This window comes from Abramis brama (assembly GCF_963993115.1).
Source record: "Abramis brama genome assembly, chromosome: 1".
Lineage (NCBI taxonomy): Eukaryota > Metazoa > Chordata > Actinopteri > Cypriniformes > Leuciscidae > Abramis > Abramis brama.
Window position 1 is genome coordinate 50,721,773 of NC_139963.1, and position 16,822 is coordinate 50,738,594.

The 16,822-nt window shown below is 44.7% G+C and overlaps 1 protein-coding gene across 2 annotated transcripts in view; it reads left to right on the forward strand.

Moving 5' to 3' along the window:
• The window catches only part of LOC311087210 (uncharacterized protein), a 191,688-nt gene that overhangs the window by 18,201 nt on the left and 156,665 nt on the right, over nt 1–16,822 (forward strand). Inside the window, exon 1 of one of the 2 annotated variants that reach the window (XM_084120475.1) lies at nt 5,518–5,670. The exons of the other annotated variant lie outside the window; for it this stretch is intronic. The gene's annotated coding sequence lies outside the window, so the exon portion shown is untranslated. Of the gene's footprint in view, nt 1–5,517; nt 5,671–16,822 lie in introns of those variants that run through there. 2 annotated transcript variants of the gene reach the window in all.

The following is a 16,822-nucleotide window of genomic DNA, read 5'->3' on the forward strand; positions in this document are numbered from 1 at the left end:
GACTTTACATTCTATTTTAAACTTCAGTTTTTTTCTAGACTTTTACTTTGTTTTAGGTAGTGTAATCAAATTTAATTGTTACATATTAAAGCATTTTGTATTGCGGTTCATTAATTTAAATGAAGAATCAATATGAACATTATTTCAGTACCTGATAGTAATATATACAGTATATACACACATCTCAATGTTTGCATAGTATGATGTGACCTTTTGCACACCAAGTCTTACCCCATTGTGAAGATGCGTCTCCAGAGCTGCTACACGACGGCGCGGGAGAGCTGCAGCCCAGCGGTGGCGGTAACTCAACGCTGTCATCACCGTCGTTGATGGCAGACAATTCTATAAACAAAAACACAAAGACAGTGTTTTTAAAAAAGATTTTTGTCCACTACACTTTTTATACTGTTCTGTGATAGCATACTTTATACAATGAAATCACAGATGATACAATCCTAGCTAGCAACATTACAAACACTGATGTGAGAAATTAGTACCTCGCTGAACAGCTGAGAAACACAGGCTGGGAACAAGTAAAATAATGTAAAAACAGAACTTACCAGGATCAGTGCAACTTTGCTGCAGCGAATCATCCACCATTGACTCAAGCATTATTGTTGCCGAGTTCAGTGCCCCGGTCACCTGGCATGCCGGTCTATCGCCGAGGACAGAGTCGAGAATGTCGAAATGTGGGTTCCGATCTGGGCGACCATTGCCACTTCAACCAAGGTCTTATTTTTGGTCCCTATAATCCTTCTTTAGTTTTTTAAGTTTGTTGCTAATCTCTTCGATGCTCCTGTTGAACCCCGCTGCAGTCATCTCTCTCTCACTGAATTTGCTGCAAAACCGGTTTCGTCCGTGAAGCCCCGTCTAATTTACTCTGGACTTCTGCAGAGGACCAGAGTGCAAGAGAGCAGCTTGTTTCCTCCTCGGACCACTGTTGTTTTCGCTTAATCGCATCCATCGTTTTTAGCTGCTAATTCTAAAATGTCGTTCACAAGTTTCTGTTCGTCTTGTGTGTCAGGGTACTTAAAGCTGCTGTCGGCAAGATTTTTTTTATCATATTTACTGAAACCGAAACTATGCTCCGACAGAACAACATAAATCAGATGGTTTTAGAAAAAACTGGCGCTTCTACCTCCACCTAGAGCAGAGGTATTCAATGCTGCTCCTGGAGGGCCACTGTCCTGCACAGTTTAGTTCCAACCCTAATCAAACACACCTGAATCAGCTCATCAAGCTCTTCCAAATCCTTGAGTATCCAAAGGCAGGTGTGCTGAAGCAAACTAAACTGCAGGACAGTGGCCCTCCAGGAGCAGGATTGATGACCTCTAGTGCCGTATTCACAAAGAATTTTAAGGCAAAAAGGAGCTCCTAACTGGCGAATTTAGGAGCAACTCCTAAAAATAATGGGCGTGTCACTCGTAACTTTAGGACTCCTAATTTTTTTAACTAAGAGTAATTCACAAAGCATTTTAGCCCTAAAAGTAGCACCTAAGCCTGGGACAGCTTAAAAGAAGTCGAGAGGACTCCTAACTCATTAAGACCTATTCACAAACCGCTTTTTGTGGCATTTCACTTTGCGATGTTTTGAAATGCGTATGCGGCGGCAACAGGAGCTTCCAGTCGCGAGGGAACAATTCTAGGGATGCAATAACGCCACCAACAACAACCAAAACTAGTCTACTTATTGCATGTAAACCAATTGTAACGTTTCATTGTGAATCAAATTAAAATGTTCTTCTCTTTGCAAACGTAGGCAGAGGCATAGAGTGACAGATTAATTCAATAATGTTGCAAAGATATTGCATCAATCCATATGTTTCATTAGGCTACTATGCTATTTGTTTTGCCTTACTCTTTATTCATTTAGGCTATTTATTCAATTATTCATCATATTCCGTCCTTCGCACTGCTTGTGTAGCGCACGCATTCTCAGACCTGTCACCTGTCACTCATCATCGTAGGGGAGGTGTTTGGAATCATTCCCGCGTTACAATCATCAGCCAATCAAGGTGGTCACTTCAGTCAAGCTCGTGCATGAGTAATGACGTCATCCATAGCAACGAAGACTCATGCTGAGTCCCAATTCGCCTACTTATACTACGACCTAAAAGTATGTACTTTTTTTGTGAGGAAAAAGTACATACTTTTGAGTGTGTAGCAAAAGAGTATGCACGTTCTGGGACATACTTCGATGACCTCATGCAACGTGAACTTGAACGTGGTTGCCTAGTTACGCACACCTCGACTGTCAACAAAACATTTTACATTTCATTCATTCTTATATGTCCAATATCATTTTATTTACTATTCCCATCTTTTTTTCCACAATACATTTACATTGTGTTTTACCAAATTGAGGAGTGAAGCAGGGCGTCGTCGTTGATCAACCAAACGCAGGTCGTTTGTGAGGCGGCTGGTTCTGACCTGGTTCTGACGTTCATGTGCAAATGTGTGTAACGAAAGCTACTTATTTTCGGAGTTAAAATATTTCAAGTTTATAGTGTAACTATTGTTTAACGTATTTTATACTTAATCTTATACTTATGTATAATACTTAAAAATACCCCGATGAAAATTAACCATGCTTTTACTATAGTAAAAGTGTAGTAACCATGTTTCTTTGGTTGCACTGATAAAGTTAACATTTCGTACAGCCACAGTATTACTACAAATAAGTCAGACAGAAACATCAAAATACCGGTAAATACATAAAAAAGACACTTGCATGACACTGTACTAGAGCCTTTTTATTTATTGTTTTGTAGCCTGCAATGAGGCGCTCAGTATTTTCATCGGACCCTACAAGATAAACACGGTACTTTTTTGGCACAACATAAACCCATTAATATTACGAGACAATAAAATATAACTTTTATTAGGGTTAAACATTTGAATTCTTACACTTAAAAACTGAGGGCGCATCTCCGCTGCTGCATCCGACTGCCATGTTTACATCACCACCATCACCGCAAAGCTCCTCCCTCCCGCACGCAATGGGTTGTGGGCAATATTAGCCGTTAGAGTGTGCATTGATCTGCACTTCGAATTCTAACCGGAAATAGTAGACCATCCGGGTATCTTTGGAACACTCATTTCAACATACTACGATTTGGGACGTACTAATTCTAGTTTCGCATACTATTTAGGACGGATAGTATGCGAATTGGGACTCAGCATCACTCTAACTTTCACCTGTCGCCCTCTGTCTAGGTGCTGAGAGCTGCCAGTGGGAGCAGTGCCCCTTGCGGTGGTGGGTCCCTTGGGGTGTGCTGTGGCTGCGTGTTCACCAAGGGCCGGTTTCACAAAGCTATTTTAGACCGGTCTATAGTGTTAGACAAGTCTAAAATTTGCTCATAGACTAGTCTAATGCAAGTTAGACTGTTTCACAAAAATAAAGACTGACTTAATTTAGACCAAAAAAATTAGACACCTTACCCCCAGGCTAACTTCGGTCTAAGACTCTGTTACCTTGGCAACCAGCACTAACAATCAGTTACATTACAGACAGCCAAAAGAAAAGGGAAAATGGCTCATAATTTAAACATTTCTTCCAGTTATTACATTCCCAAGTAAAATGTCCTTGTAACTGTTAGGGCCGTTACATAGTCAACGCGAGCAACGATCGACGCGCTCCCTTCTGAGCAGTGGACGCAAGCGTCACGGGCGATGCGTGAAATGCAATACACCGCTCACGCAACTGGGGGTAGTAGAGTCATAGTGGAGTCATAGCTCTGAACGCCTGTCTATTTCGCTTCAAACGCTCGCTTTATACGCGCGTCCTATTCGCCTTGGACGCGCGAATGGATTCAAAATGTTCAAGCGTCGAACTAGACGTGAATTTGACGCTCTATTCGCGTTTGGTGTGGATGCTGCATAATAACAGGCTGCGATGTCAAGATGCTTAAGTGTGTGTGTGTGTGTGTGTGTGTGTGTCAGAGAGAGAGAGGCACGGGCGCGATCGAACAATGGAAACATAAAAACATACGCCGTCATTTATACTCCTCCAACAAACACATATTTTCCGCTGGGGTAAACAGCACTGAGCGGTTGAATGCGCTTACTCGATCCGCCATGTTTTTTATTTTGAAAAGTGTCTTATTTTACCCGGAATGCATTGCAGTGTAGTCCTACTTAAGATAGTCAGAGTCTTAAGTGCTTTGTGCAATGGTCTGATTTAGATGTCTATCTGAAGTCTGTCTGACTATCTACTATATCTAAGCCATAGTCAAAGTCTATCTTTGTGAAACCGGCCCCAAGTGTGGTCATTCCCTTGCTGTGAAATCCAAACACTTTGTGGAGAGAATTATTGTGCGAGTGTTTCTTGAGTTTAAAAATAAAAATCTATTTTTGTACTGGACCACTGTCTCTGGCTAATCCATCTACGAACTTGAGTGCCTTGCTAGAATAAAATCACTAATTTTGGGTGTAAATCCCATCGGGGCGTAGTCTGCTAATTGTCTGGGTTTAAGCCCTGTAAATTTGTATCCCACCTGCCACACACGGATGCATCAGGATTTTCTCTCCAACTATAATGGATCGATTCTGAACGTAGTTTTAAAACACACTCACACAGACACACAGTGGAGCGAATTTTTAACCACAGACTCACACACACACCACTTGAACCTTCCATAAAATAATCTTTCATGAAGGTCAGAAAGGTTGAAGCGAATTACAAGGACATTTGCGGGCTTGATTGCACAGGATTTTGCACAGAAAAACGTAGCCACATATTTGTCACCAACAGATACCCTTAGTCTTAGACCAGTGAAATGAGCTTTAAGTGTCAATTTACAGGAGATCTGAAGACATCAGCATAATAAATGAGGTGAAAACAGGAACTATTGACGTGAAATGGGTAGAACTATATTTACTGCCCCAGTACAACAGTTATCAGTTTAGAAGTATTCATGTGAATTAAACGAGGGACAATGGCCTTCATCATCACAGTATGCTAATGCTGTGAATCAGATGCGAGGGAATCGTCATGCAGATTGAGGACTGATGTGTCTTTTACACCTCTAACATACATCTGTGCCACTGTACCACTTATTCCCACTACATACTACTGATCTACTAGTGTGCTTATAAACTGAACAGAATTGTGCTGAACTTAATATTAAAGTATTCTAATGTAAAATCTAAATACTGAAACATATGTTAAAGAACAACAATAACTTCAATGGAGTCAGATTACTTATATTAGAGTCAGATAACTCAATGCTCATTCTCCCTCAACTGTTTTTTTTTTTAATCCTATTATTGGTTCAAAATAACAATGTAAGCCTCCAAGACTTACACAATAGAGTGTTTTCAGCAGCTGTTAAATGGATGGTTGATCAGCTTTTTTCGAAGGCTTGATTGTGTTTATGGGGTGCAGTCTAACATGTTCATGCTTCATTTAAAAAAAAAAAAAAAAAAAAAACGCATTATTTTTCATATCTACTTTTATTCTGCACCGCTGTGTTGTGATTCGCTAACCGCCTATAGTTCACGCTGTCCGGAAACGTCACGTCCGTTACCAGTTGCATGTGCTTCGGTGTAATGTAAACACAGGCGTCAATATTGCCTTATCAATTTCAGCCCGAATCAGACTTAGAGAATAGTGGAGAGGAATCGAGCAGAACTTGTGCACGAACGGCTGTTACAGGACGTTTCAGGAAGGTATGTTTTTTTGTTTAGATGTCTCATACTTTTTCAATACGCAGTTATTTGTAAATGCTAACTTACTGCTGTTTATGTTAAAACACGCAGAAATATCCATGCATTTCATACAATCGTTCTACCTCATAATATTACAATCCTCGAAGGGACTATTTGATCAGCACTCACACACACACACACACTACAAAACGAATGTAGCCAAATATCTGTTGTCAGAACCATGAGCACACGAGACTAACCATGGTTTTACCACAGTAAAGAAAATGTTTAACACCATCATTCAACGATCGCTGGTGGGATTTAAATAAAGTTTGTATGTGTTTGAAACCGCGTTGCTACAAAAACGAGATAGCGATGGAAAACACATCAACAAAGGCAAAGCATAAAACGTGCTGTGTCCCATAAACATCAGCTTCTGCTTTTAAAGTGGAAACTGCTCCATCTTTCAGGACAAACTTTTTTTGTGAATCCAGTGTGAACTCGCTTAGATCCACGTTATGACTCTAATGCAGCAACTCTTCCTCTTCTCAACATGGGTGTGTGTCTGTATACAGCTGTAGCTAATACTAGCCCTGAGTGAATTATTAGAATTATTTCATGCCGTGTTTCAGACTTATCCCTTAATAAAACATGAACAAAATACATACAGTGAACTAGAGTATTGGTATTATCTGGCATACATTTGGCAGTAATATTTTTTTTTTTGCCACAGCCACAAACATAACGTCAAACTGAAAATTGTATTTTAGTTTAGCAATAACTGTATAAGAAACAGTGCAACAAATACATCTATAGGAATATAAAAAAGTATATATGAATAGTATTTTAAAAATATATCTCTTTAAAACTTAATGTCCAGAAACAATTTTGTTAAATAAAAGGCATGTCAGTTTTTTTATACAAAAGTACAAAAGAAAGTGCAACAGTAACTCATACTATAAATGTCCATAAATATTTCAATTTTATCTGTTACTTTTGAGACATGTAAAAAGCCCTGCCCCAACACGACAAAACACTTAAATTACATTCAATGATGTTTTTTATAATAATAAAGTTATACTAACTTTACAACTACATAATCATACATATGTGTACATAATGTACATGTGGTATAATCACACTTTATGTAAAAATGCACACGTATTCTCTTGAGATCACGTTGATTCAGAGTTGGCGTCATCTGAAGTCCTGTCAAGAGTTGGTCTCTTCACAGACCTGTGAAGTGTTGGGCATCTCAAGTCTTCATAAGAGGCTGGATCCAGACTGGAGCTGACGTACTCTCTAGTTACCTCATGATGGGCATCCCGAGATAAAACAGAGAAGCAAAAGGAATATAACTAGCTAAGCTGCTGTTCGCAACATTAAGCAAAGATAATCATCTAATTGTCATTGAAGATTGTAAGTCTCTGCACATAAAAACTGTTACGTGTTAGATATCTAATTACCTTAATACAATGAATGTAGTTATCATAAAATCAAACCATTTTTCAGTTCATATTAATGTAGCTGTAGTGGTTGAAGATGAGTGGCATTAGTGTTTGTTTGTTGTAGTATTGGGTGTTTTATCCATGTCATATTGAGAGAAATATCAGCATCATCTTTCAATAGAGCAGTTTTATAGGCTTTTGTCCTATATCCTGACTCAAATAATGTGTTTTTAACAGCAAACACTCAGAATAAAGTGAGATGATCTGCTGATGATCCTGAATGGCTTGTTGAATGAGTGTTGATAGTCTGAGGCTCAACAATATTAACAGATCTGCTTAAAACACTCTTTATTTCATGACAATAGTTCCTGTTTTCACCTCATTTATTATGCTGATGTCTTCAGATCTCCTGTAAATGGCCACTGAAAGCTCATTTCTACAGAGCCCCTAAAGGGAGATGGTGGAAAATATTTGGGATGGGAGGGAAAAAAAGTACATACATGTATTCATTTAGGAGACGCTTTTATCTAAAGCGACTTACAAATGAGAACAATAGAAGCAGTTAAACTAACAGTAGGACAACAATATGCTATGACCCTTCTCAGTTTAATCTACGCAGTTTAACGCAGTACATGTTAATTTTTTTTTATTTAAAAAAAACAAACTTTTTTTTAAATAGAACAGAATAGAATTGAAGAGAAAGTTAGTATTACTGGATCAAGTGTTGTCGAAAAAGAAGCGTCTTCAGCCGTTTCTTTAAAGTGGCTATGGAGTCAGCAGCTCTGGTTGAGTTAGGCAGATCATTCCTCCAGCAGGGAACAGTCATGGTAAAGGTCCGAGAAAGAGATTTTGTGCCTCTTTGAGATGGCACCACAAGACGTCGTTCACTTGCAGAGCGCAAGTTCCTGGATGGCACGTAAGTCTGAAGTAGAGAGTTAAAGTAAAAGGGAGCAGAGCCAGTGGTTGTTCTCTAGGCAAACGTCAGTGACTTGAATTTGATGCGAGCGGCAACTGGCAACCAGTGCAATTTTGTGAGGAGAGGAGTGACACATGCTCTCTTTGGCTCGTTTAAAGACCACTCTAGCTGCAGCATTCTGGATCAGTTGCAGAGGTTTGACTGTGCAAGCTGGAAGGCCAGCTGATTAGTTGAATGGTGAAGTTGTGGTGAAGTGTTGTGTTGGCCGGGACCACAAGCAGCTCTGTCTTTGCAAGGTTTAGTTGAAGGTGGTGGTCCTTCATCCAGCTAGAAATGTCTGTCAGGCAGGCTGAGATACGATCGGTTACCGTCGGATCGTCAGGCTGGAATGAGAGGTAGAGTTGTGTGTCACCGTACCAGTGATAGGAAAAGCCAGAAGTGGTCCAAGCACTGAGCCCTGAGGCACTCCAGTGGCTAGATGTTGGGTCTTAGACACCACGCCCCTCCACGATACCCTAAAAGACCTACCTGAGAGGTAAGACTTGAACCATTGGAGTGCGCTTCCCGAGATGCCCTTCATCTTTAGGATTGATAGGAGGATCTGGTGGTTAACTGTGTCAAAAGCAGCAGAAGCAAAATATTTTGCATTCCCTCACAAAACATTAGGGGTGGAACGGTACACAGAAGTCACGGTTCGGTTCATACCTCGGTTCAGACATCACGGTTCGGTACGAGTAACTAAATAAAAATGTTTAGAAATTATGTAAGATAACGTTAATTTAGTTGTAGGTTACGTTCTCATATCCATTTTTTTTCTAATGTCACAAGGAATAATCTGGTTTACTGCTTTACACGATTCTTTTATAGTGTGGTTTTGGTGTACTAAAGAGTGTTGTACTAAAATAAACATTCACGAGTGTACCTTACTTCTCACCGCTGATTCCTGATGGTTTAGAGGACAATTACACCGAGTCACACCCTGTCGTTTCAAAGAATAGTAGCCTACACTGGCGAGCGCGAAGTATAAATGCCTCGTCCATTTTGGAAGGCGCACGCGGTCAGCGGAGGCTCGCGCTGCAGATGCAGGCGAAAGTTTAAACAAACCTATCTTAAGGCAGGGCTACAAATTAGGTGTCCCTAAAGAACCTGCATATCTAACAGTAGTTCAGCATTACATTAATTCATTTGCACGCAAGTTTTATTTATTTTTATACCGTGTATTCTCTGTGTAAATTCATGCACTGAACCGTGACACCTGTACCGATTCGGTTCGATACAAATACATGCACCGTTCCACCCCTACAAAACATCTACGTTCCCTCTCAAAACTTTTACGTTCCTTCGCAAAGAAATCTGCATTTCCTCGCAAAAGCTATTGTGAGGTCAGACAAACACGTCCTGTTTAATGTCCTGCTGGCAGTGTTTCAGAGATCCGTATGTTCAACATGACATCATGACTTTGCGTAAACATACACGCCACTTTCAAGTCAAGTGGCGTGTTATTTATACGCATTTTGAGCTATCCGCGTGTATGTCCACCGATGAAATGAACCGTCATCTTCCGCGTGTATGTCTACGCCGATAAACGTCAGAGTGATTCCGCGTATGTGTACGCCGTTAAATGTCCGAGTGAAATGGAGCAAAATGTATATCTACATCTGGGGAGCAATATTTTTTTTGGTAGGGGATGGTAGGGGAACACTCATAAATGGTATTAACCCCAGTGACGGGTAGGTTTAGGGATGCGGTTGTGGTAGGTCATATATATTTATATATACAGTAATATAATGTTAAGTCACCGGCGTTGATAAACACGCTGAAATCGATTATGCTTGTTGATGACACGCCAAAAAATGGAAATACGAATTGGCGTGTCATACATACGCCATTTCATGAGATCAGTCTGGTACGTTAACATTCATGGAGTTCAGTAAAGTTGGCAATATATTCACAGATCTAAACTTCCCGGATCAATAACTCTTGAGCAAAACGTTGTTCAAACACAAATGCCAGCTATTTCCAAATGATCTCTATGCGCAGGCAGCGGAGAGACACGTCCTGAGGGAAAGTCTGCAAAGTGCAAAACCCAAAAAAGTGTTACTACAAAAAAAGTCATTAACTTCAATGTTAAACACTGTAGTGTGACCAAATTCAGTTTACACATCAATGGTCTCCTACTGGTCATATACAACACTTAGTTTAATAAAATATGCTTTTGCATATTTTATACTATGACTATAAACTATGACTTTGTAACACACCAAATTCAGTTTACACATCACTGCTCTAATGCTAGTTATACAACACCTGCGGCTGTCTATTTCAGGCTGGGATGGAAATGCTCAAATGCTTAACTTTGAGGTGTAGGCTATACTAGGGCTGGGCGATATGGACCAAAAGTCATATCCCGATATATTTAGGCTGAATATCGATATGCGATATATATCCCGATATTTTTTCCGCAAAGTGAGAGCAAATGTTCAAAGTCAAAGCCAAATATGACATGTTAAAAGTAATTTTATTGAAACCAGCTAATTCAGTGAACAGTTGCAAAATCAAATGAATAAATAATAAACAGGTTTCTTCACTTTAGGGCTGCACGATTATGACAAAAATCATAATTGCCGATTATTCCCTTTGAATTATTTGCGATTTATTAATTATGATTATCAAAGTTTACATTAAATATATATAAACAAATTTTGTGTAAACATGTTATAATTTGCCTATACACACACACACACACACACACATATATATATATATATATATATATATATACTTTTCCCCTTAACTTAACATGAATTGTAAGAATATGACTAATAGTAAAGACTAGTACTAAATAAACATTAGGCCTATGCTAAAGCTATTAAATAGCAGTCCCAAACTAGTTTTTGTTAATACAATTTTGGTATGAGCCACTACAGTCATTTAAAAATATAAAAAATTACACAAAGAAAAATAGTGGCATTTTGGGGTTAATATGGAAACGACAGTTACCATGGTGAATAGGCTACATAATACTAACAAGAACTGTTAATGAAACATGGAAACTGCTCCTGGTGAATAGAATTAAAATCATACCTGCATTACTTTTATTTCGTGTAATTTACAACGTAACGGCGTTGCATGCTCGTAGTTTATATTGCACTTGATCAGTGAGGCGATACACAGTGCGCGCCGCCGCAATTGCGCGTGCAATTGAGTGTGCGCTCCGAGCACAGGATAACGGCTGTCAGGACAAGAAAGTCAGATTTTCTAAGGTGAAAGACTATTTCAGCGTACACTTATGTCACTGCCTGGTAGTTCCTATTGTGCTGGGTTCCCTATCAAGGCTACGGAACTCGACATTACGGATGTCGTATATGGGAAATCCTCTCATCCTTCACTTCCGCTGAAATCTTATAGGCTAACGCCAGCAGAGCTGGCCAATTGACGCAAAATATGCAAATACTGAAACACCGTTGCAGTTATAATGCAAGTGCAGCGTCAATTCCATCAGAATCTCTCTCTTCACGCTCAAATCGTGTGCTAGAAAGCTGATACTACAATACTGGAAATTATTTTCGCCGTCGTTGAAGTTGCGTCGGAGATACTCTCACTGTCTCCTGCATCCGATGGCAGCTACCTGTAACCTGTGCTCGGGCCCCATCGCCCCCACCGACACGCACCTGTTCTGCATCGCGTGCCTGGGGCTGGCCCACGCCGAGTCAGCCCTCGGGGACGGAGGGTCCTGCGACCTCTGCTTGGAAATGCCCCTTCGAGCCCTCAGAGCCAGGAGGGAGGAAGCTCGCGCAGCAGCGGGGATTGGGCCTACCGCCGCCTCCGAGCCGCTGGTAGCCCCCCCCAACCGCAGAGTCGAGGTCCGCTCCCCCGTGAGCTTCCCCGACCCCTCCTTTCAACCCCCGCGGGACGTCGCTGACTTCGTTTCCTTCGGGGCGAGTGAGGAGGACGACTCCATGTCGCTGTCGGCCTCCGAGATCGACTGGGGTGCGGAGCAGGCCGCACCGCCGGCGGCCGCGGGGCAGGACACCCCGGCGGACCTACAGGACGAGCTCTTTCGTGTCCTCTCTAAGGCCGTCGAGGAGCTGGAGCTCGAGTGGAAAGCTCCTGACGAACCTTCAAAAAGCAAGTTGGATTCGTGGTTCCTTCAATCGAGCCGCCGCCAGGCCGCTTCGAAGAGAGGAACACCGTTTTTCCCCGACGTGCATGAGCACGTGGTGAAGTCGTGGGTGGCCCCGCAATCGGCGCGCACCCTCACTTCCACCCAGGCCATGTTTGCCCCCGTGGACGGTTACCTCAGCATCCCCCCCGTCGAGGAGACCGTCGCCGCTCACCTCTGCCCGTCGGCTCCCGCCATGGACGCGGACCGCAGCCTGCCGTCCCGACCATGCAGATTTACGGCCCAAGGCTATGAGCCACGTTATTCCCCGGAGGGCGCCGCCACCGCCACAGCCGCGCTCCCGTTCATCCTCAGCCTCAGGCCGCCAACCCCAGGCTGCGGCCAGGAGACAAGCAGCGCCCCGCTCGGGACAGGACGCCCGTAGAGGCCGCAGCGGTCAGTGGCAAGGGGCGGGTAACAGGAGGACGCAGAGGAGCCCGCGCAGGAAGCCCACCGCGTCGCCTGCGAGGCCCAAACAGTCTTCCTGACCGCTCGGGCAAGAGGAGGAGAAAGCGCCAGTTCGGCCCCGCGTCCAAGCGACGCGCTCTAATGCACTCGGTCCCTCGGAGTTCTACGAGCGACGCGTGCAGTTGTGTTGTGAATGTAAATGTAATCAATGTTGTTCCAATAAAACAAATCACTACTTCACAAACAGAGCTTTTTTCTCCTCTTGCACCACACACTGTGTTACCCGCCCTGCCTTCGAGCAGCGCAGAGTCACGGTCAATAACTACCCCCAGCACTCACACAGCGGCCATGACCGCAGCGGCGATGACTGCAGGTTTAGATCAGCCCACGCTCAGTCGTTTTCAGGCAGCGTGGGAAGCTATTCCGGGCATTTCACCGTGGGTGTTGAATATAATTCGGCGCGGGTACACGCTTCAGTTCAAACGCAGACCACCCCGCTTCCGCGGCGTAGTTCAGTCATTAACTTTGCCCCAAAACGCTCACGTGCTGAGGCAGGAAGTGTGCAGCTTGCTCGAAAAGAAGGCTATAGAACCAGTACCCCCGAGCGAGCGGGAGAGCGGGTTCTACAGCCGCTACTTCGTCGTGCCGAAGAAGGGAGGGGGTCTCCGTCCCATTCTGGATCTGAGACCTGTCAACAGAGCGCTTCACAAGCGCGCCTTCAGGATGACAACACTGAAACAAATCCTGGCGCAAATTCGCCCCAGGGATTGGTTCGCTTCAGTGGATTTAAAGGACGCTTATTTTCATATTCAGATAGTGGAGCGTCACAGACGATTCCTGAGGTTTGCATTCGAGGATTCGGCGTACCAATATACGGTGCTTCCGTTTGGTCTGGCCCTAGCCCCCCGAACGTTTTCGAAATGTGTAGACGCGGCACTTTCACCTCTCAGATCGAGCGGAATGCGCGTCTTGAACTATCTGGACGACTGGCTAGTTCTCGCTCAGTCGAGAGAAACGCTGATCAGCCATGTGAATGCCCTCCTTCGACACTTAGAGATGCTGGGTTTGAGGGTGAACGTCCAAAAAAGTGTGCTCACACCGAGCCAGACTACAACATTACTGGGAGTGTGCTTGGATTTGGTGAGAATGAGAGCGCGCCTCTCCCCCGAGCGAGCGGAGGCTCTGAGTTCTTCTCTCGGTCTCTTCAGACCGGGCAGGCTCGTCCCACTGAAAGAGTTTCAGAGGCTACTGGGACGGATGGCAGCGGCCTCTTCGGTGTGTCATCTGGGGCTGCTGCATATGAGACCGCTTCAACTCTGGCTGAAAGCGCGCGTTCCCCCGAGTGCGTGGTATTCTGGCCACAAGCGCGTCATGGTCACCAGCGGATGCGCCCGCGCCCTGGTCCCGTGGAGGAACCCAGATCTCTTCAGCTCAGGCGTCCCTATGGGCTTAGTGATGCGGCGAGTGGAGGTTCTGACGGATGCTTCATCCACCGGATGGGGAGCGGTCTGCTTAGGCAAGCCCGCCTCGGGTCGGTGGTCAGAGAAGCAGATGGAGTGGCACATAAATCGCTTGGAACTAGAAGCGGTTGCTCTAGCTCTAAAAGCTTTTCGGTCTCAGCTGGAGCAGCAGCATGTGTTGATTCGGACCGACAACACTTCTGTGGTCTCGTACATAAATCGCCAGGGCGGTGTACATTCCAAAGCCCTATTCAGGCAGGCGGAATCCCTTCTGCTATGGGCGGACCGGTTTTTCCTCTCGGTGAGAGCGGCGCACATCCCTGGTGTTCTAAATCGCGGGGCGGATATGCTCTCGAGAAAGGGGATTCCCCAGGGGGAATGGAGGCTTCACCCCGGGACGGTTCAGCTGATATGGAATCGTTTTGGCAGGGCGGAGGTCGACCTCTTTGCGACGAGCGAGAACACGCACTGTCAGATGTTCTTCTCGCTGTCCCGTTCCCCCCGGGAGGTGGACGCGCTGACTGCACGATGGCCGAGAGTCTGTCTCTATGCTTTTCCTCCGGTGAAAGTTTTGCCCATGGTGTTGTGCAAAATCAGGGAGGAGAAGGCGGCGGTGATTCTGGTAGCCCCGAACTGGCCGAATCAGCCCTGGTTCGCGGATTTGGTAGAGTTACTAGCAGGGCAGCCATGGGAGATTCTGCTCAGGAAGGACCTTCTGTCTCAGGCGGGCGGAACGATTTGGCATCCCAGCCCCGGGCTGTGGAGCCTCCATGTGTGGCCGCTGCAGGGTCGCTGAGCGAGCGGGACGCGCTGCATTCGCGAGTTTTGAAGACTATCGCAGAGGTGCGAGCTCCGTCCACCAGGCGTTTGTATGCTCTGAAGTGGGGTGTATTCTCTAAATGGTGTCAGGATGTCGGTATAGACCCAGCGGACTGTTCTGTGTCGGATATTCTACGCTTCCTTCAGTATAGGATGGATGAAGGGAGCCTACCATCCACTCTGAAGGTATACGTGGCCGCTATTGCCGCGTTTCACCCCCCTGTTGACGGACAGTCTATCGGTAGACATGCGTCGGTGACACGGTTCCTCAAGGGAGCTAGGAGATTGTGCCCTGCACGGCCGCCTTCGGTGCCGCCGTGGGACTTGGCGTTGGTCTTGGAAGCTTTATCACGACCGCCTTTCGAGCCCCTTGCCTCGATTGCCATTAAGGAGCTGTCGGTTAAAACGGCTCTGCTTCTCGCTCTCGCCTCGGCGAAGCGGGTCGGGGATTTACAGGCTTTCTCTGTAAGTGAAGATTGTATTCGCTTTGGACCGGGAAACTGTAATGTTATTCTCAGACCGAGGCCGGGTTACATTCCTAAGTCGCTCAATACCCCGTTCAGAGCGCAGATCGTTTCTCTGCCTGCCCTGTCCGCTGAGCCATCAACCTCTCAGGGTTCGGATGCTCAGAGTGCTATTTGCCCAGTCAGAGCGCTCCGAGAATACATTTCTCGCTCGGCTGCGTTTCGACAATCGGACCAGCTGTTTGTGTGCTTTGGTGGATGCAACAAGGGACGGGGGGTCTCAAAGCAAAGGCTTGCTCACTGGATCGTGGACGCTATTGTTATGGCTTATGATTGTATGGGGCAGGAATGTCCCCTAAACATCAAGGCTCATTCGACTAGGGCGATTGCCTCCTCGTGGGCTTGGACTAAGGGTATGTCTATTCAGGATTTATGTCTTGCAGCTGGCTGGTCTTCTCAGAACACGTTTGCCAGATTTTACAAGTTGGATTTGCCCTCTGTAGCGTCTCGAGTGCTTTCGGTGAGTTGATCGCTTAGACAGTGTAAAGAGCTGCTCTGCGCTTTGCTCATGAGTTGTTCTGTGTGCTATTGTGTGTTGTACTATTGTCACCGCTATGCGTTGGCTTTCTCTGTTGTTGTTGCCCTGTTGGTCTTCAGTGCAACCTTCCCCCATTTATACTGCTCAGGATATGCAAATTCCGATAGTGTTTTGTGAGCTTGTGATTGGTCCCTTTGGACCTATCGGAGGTTAGAGGTTCACTATTGGTCAATCTCGGCCTATCAGGCGCTTACATTCTGGGGGCGAGGTTTGTTTGGGTCTGTTCAGTGGTTGCGAGCCACGGCGGGATTTTATACAGTTCCCATATACGACATCCGTAATGTCGAGTTCCGTAGCCTTGATAGGGAACGTCTCCGGTTACTTTCGTAACCTCGGTTCCCTGAAAGGCAAGGAACGAGACATTACGCTCGCCGCCGTGTTCGCTATTGATTATAGCGTGTGTTCGATTCTGATGGAATTGACGCTGCACTTGCATTATAACTGCAACGGTGTTTCAATATTTGCATATTTTGCGTCAATTGGCCAGCTCTGCTGGCGTTAGCCTATAAGATTTCAGCGGAAGTGAAGGATGAGAGGATTTCCCATATACGACATCCGTAATGTCTCGTTCCTTGCCTTTCAGGGAACCGAGGTTACGAAAGTAACCGGAGACGTTTTCTGAAGTAGTCATGATTCGCCTCTCATAACATGCTCTAAACACGCACGCAGAGTGAAAAAGGAGGAGCGGAGGCGCGGGGAGCAGAGCGCAAATTTGAACTATATCAATATATGTGATATGGTCTAATTTCATATCGCATTTAAAAAATATATCCCAGCCCTAGGCTATACTGTATGTTCGAGACTGGACTCTGGATTTGCTTGGCTAATTTTAGGCTATACTTTTATTTTTTGGATACCCTACGAAAACTTTTTATCATATATCCTGACCATACATGCC